Genomic DNA, 4,543 nt, shown 5'->3' with positions numbered 1-4,543 from the left:
TGAGAATAATGCACATTTATCTCCTCAATCCACAAAGATTTTCACTCCAGCTGGGATTTTTTCCCCTCTCTCTCCCTGTCTTTTTCTTTTCCTCTCTCTTCTTTCCTTTTCTTTTCATCTTCTTTTTTGGCCCTTTTTCTTCAAGCAATCACCTATGTTCCCAGGGTGGGAGCTTTTCTTTTCAGGTATATCTTCTCATGAAGGGCTTCAAGAGAAAGAGGAGGCACTGGTATGATGGTGAGATTGAGGCCATGGGCAGATTTCTTCAATGCTTCATTCATTCTTGCTTCATCAAAGGTGTTTCATGCCTGACAAGTAGCATTGCTCCCAAGGAGCCCTCCATGGTGGGCTGATGGATGGCACCAAGAAAGAAGAAGAACTGATGAATATTTATGGGCCATACACATTTTAGTGGGAAACAGAAGTCGTGATGATTAAGTGAGTAAGTTCCATCATGAATTCAGATCACACCGGAAAATATGTAGGGACTAAAAAGCACCGGGAAGATTTAGCCTTAGGATTTTTCTCCATCCCAAAAAAAGATAAAAAATATGGTTAGCAAAGCCACCTCATGCCTTGAAAGACTTTTTTTGGCAAGGCAACAAAGTGTATCTGATGCTACAGCAACAGTATTAAGCTAAATAACACAATTTCCAACTTAGTTACTCCACCTGGAAGTGGGGGGAAAGGGTTCTAGCTGGCAATGTAATGAAAATTCTAAGTCCATGGCTGGAAGCAGCCCTGGGTAAAGCAACTACCTATGGCTTATGGATAGTTGATAGCCTATTGATTTAAGATATGGAAATGGTAGACCTTTAAACCAACCAGGGCTGGTCCTAAGAAGTGCTGGTGGTCTGGACAGGGAGTGCCCTCATTCCCCTGTACCTGCTTCTCTCTCAAATTATAGAATCCTTTTTTAAAAAAATTATTGTGCTTGTCGTCTGTATAGTATTTGCAGTACTTAGCAATGTCATTTCAAAATTAATCCTGATTTCATTCCTCTGATTTTGTTCTATAATGAATGAGCTAATGAGGAGAAAGGAAGGATGCATGGGAGGGGGGTAGATGTCACTCTGTAAATCAAAGAAGGCATAGTGTCTCAGAGATTCTCCCATAAAAGAGCGCACCTCAGAAGTAGTTCAGTATTGAGGACATGCTGTCATCCCCCTGACTAAAATGCTCATGGAGATCTTAGGTGAAAGTGTGATAACAATGGGTGACTTCAGATTGCCCTCACATTGGCTTGGTAAGTGTGTATTCTTGTCATCACAAAGAGGTAAAATTTATAACTATCCTAAATGGCCATACCCTAAAACACTTGGCCATAGATCTGACTGGAGGGAAGGAGACCCTGAACTTAATCCTAAATTGCGTCCAAGCCTAATGAATTATTGAACAACCTGGAAAGAGTGACCAAAGCATCAAGTGCAATTTATATATAGGAAGAAAATTGCCAAGGAAGTCTAACATAATCATATTTGACATCAAATAAAATCACTGACACAAGGAGATCACTAAGGTAGTCAAGTGGCTCAAACTTCTCCAGAACGCTTGGGAGTTCCACAAACTTGCAGGAAGAATATGCATGCAGAAAAATGATTTTGAAGATCATATTGTTACAGTCATAAGTGCATTGGGGAAGTATTGTTTTCTGACTTCCTTACACCCTCAAGGATTGCTGGAGGGCAATGCTAGCTGGTGGTGTGGCCCTTCAGTACAGGTATGAAGTGCAAATGGAGAGAGATATTGGTTTATGCTAGTGTGTAATATCTCCATATGGAAACCAAAGACCCCTCACTGAGAAGAGAACAACAACTTTATTGAAACTTGCTTGTAAACTACCTTGAACAATTAAATGATGGAGAGAGAAATAAATATAGTAAAGGAACAAATTAATAGTTGGAACAGTTTCTCCCCATAGAGATTTCCAATGTGAAGTTGAAGGCTTTCATGGCCGGCATCCATACATTTTGTGGGTTTTACGGGCTATGTGGCCATATTCTAGAAGAGTTTATTCCTCTCTTCTTCTAGAACATGGCCACATAGCGCGAAAAACCCACAGAAAAACTATAAATTAATTGCTGTTTTGGACATTGATATATACATATACATTTTACTGGCAAAGTCTTCCCAGTGATAATCAAGAGCTTATGGAGAATAGTCACATTTTTAAAAAAAAGATTACAAATAAGCCTGTCTGCCTAATTCCCATTACTTTCTCTAGTGCCATTGAGCCTTGCGTGATTTGGCCCAACCAAACCAAAACCAGCACATTTAAACTTAACGGGCATCAGGAGCTGATATGAAATTTCAGAACTTTTGCCTCTTTCTCAGAAATTTTAGAAAAGGTACTGAAACCAAAATGAAACAAACCTTATTTTCTGCTTGGCTCACAGAGATTTTACTAGAAGTACCACTCTCATAAGCATTAAGTTTCATTCTTTAGCCCTCACCGAATACAGCATTATATAACATTGTTATTCATTATTACTGTCAGGAACTACTCCCTGACCCTCTAGGTGCTTCTACCCAACTCTCCCCCCCCCAGACAGCCATACTCCAATCCATCTAGCTTGATCTTTTGTATCCCAAGTATCTCACCCAATCATCCACGCATCTGAATCCCATGGTTTAGGGCCTGAGAACACAATGTCTTCAACAGGGTCTTGGTAAACCATCAGTGTGGTGTGTCTTCCTAGGACTGGGGAAAAACAGACCAGTAAGGTGCAGGGTAAGTAGAGTCCCACTCCAGGAAATTTGCAATACATAACTGAATGGCTATGTTCCTCATGGGATCCAGGCTGCTTGCTTAGGTTTGAGCATAGACATGATGCAAGCTGCAGTTTATATTCAAGTACAAAACTGAACACTGAACACTATCCCAGTCAGAGTATTTTGGTTCTTTCAAAAAGACTTGTGCATCAGTTCAGCCTGTACAGCCTGGCAGCAAATTTTAGGCAGCCAACCAAATTAATAATAAGCAGCTCTCTACACAGGAATATAACTAGCTGCACTTGTGAACTTCCTGTAAAAGGAGAGTTTGTTGTTGGTAACTGCCCTCAAGTCAACTACAACTCATGGCAAACCTGTACATGAGACATTTCCAAGACTTCCTGTCCTCCACTGCTCTGCTTCGGTCCTGCAAATTCAAGCCCATGACCTCCTTGATTGAATCCATTCATTGGGCATACAGTCTTCTTTTTCAACTACCTTCCTATTTTCCTAGCATTATTGTCTTTTCTAATGAGTCACACCTTCTCATGTTGTGGCCAAAGTAAGACAGCCACAATTTGATCATTTGTCTCCCAGGGAGAGATCAGGATTGATCTGTTCAAGGACCCATTTATTTATCTTTTCAGCTGTCCAATCCTTGGCACTCTTCTCTAGTACCACATCTCCAATCTGTTGATTTTCCTCTATCTGGTTTCTTCACTGTCTATCTCCACATCAGTAGCATCACTAGGGGTGTGCATGGGGTTCAGACAGCATCAGGTGACATCCTAAGCAAGGGATGATGGCACTGCTACTCAAGCATCTGCCTTTTGGCAGAAACAGGCTGTGACATTCGCCTGTGTCCCTTTAAAATGCTGAAGAGATGGTGTGAGTATCAAAACTTTGACTAAAGGTTCTGTATGGTATGGTAGAGGAGGAGGTCAATGGAGGAGGGGGGGTGATGCCATGAATTACTGCATCGGGTGATGCCAACCTCATGGCAGCACCTCTTGGTAGGTTTCCACCATTACTGGCAGGAGGCAGTGACATCTTCTTCAGAAATATCTGTAGGATGGGTTGCCCCTCCAAAGGCAAGATAGTTTCACTGTTGCTTTAGGTGGTTGCTGTTAGTGGTCAGTCACCTTGCTAGTCAACCTCAGATAGAGAAAGAAAAGGAGAGCCAACCACCTTTCAAAGTAGTTATTATATAGACATACAAGAGTTTACAGCTTTGGAAGTATGGAGTAGGATCCTTCTTTCTCCACATTCCTGAAGCTGGAGGCATTTGCATTAGTGGGCATACAAGTTTCTTCAATTTTGGAAGTGGGGAGTGAGAATGAGCCTACGCCCCACTTCTGCAAGACCACAAGTTAAATATGAGCCAACAGTATGATGCAACAGACAAAGAAGCTAATACAGTGGTGCCTCGGGTTACGAAATTAATTCGTTCCGCCGCGGCGTTCGTAACCCGATTTTTTTCGTAACCCGAAAAAGCCATAGGTGCTAGCGCTGGAAAGCCGCGTTTCGTGCGAAAAAGCGCCGAAAAGCACCAAAAATTTTTTCCATAAGCCGGAAAAAAAAACGTAACCCGGAACAGTTTTTTCCTATGGTATTTTTTCGTATCCCGGAAATTTCGTAAGGCGGTGCTTTCGTATCCCGGGGTACCACTGTATAAACCTAGGCTATGTTAATAGGACTACAGTGTCCAGATCAAGGGAAGTAGAACTCCCACTCTATTCTGCTTTGGTCAGACATTACCTAGAATGTTATGTCCAGTTCTGAACAGCATAATAGTTCTGAGCATCCACGTTTCTCTCTATAAGACTTGTCT

This window comes from Sceloporus undulatus, chromosome 4 (genome assembly GCF_019175285.1).
Source record: "Sceloporus undulatus isolate JIND9_A2432 ecotype Alabama chromosome 4, SceUnd_v1.1, whole genome shotgun sequence".
In the NCBI taxonomy this organism is placed as follows: domain Eukaryota; kingdom Metazoa; phylum Chordata; class Lepidosauria; order Squamata; family Phrynosomatidae; genus Sceloporus; species Sceloporus undulatus.
This window is presented reverse-complemented; position numbering follows the sequence as displayed.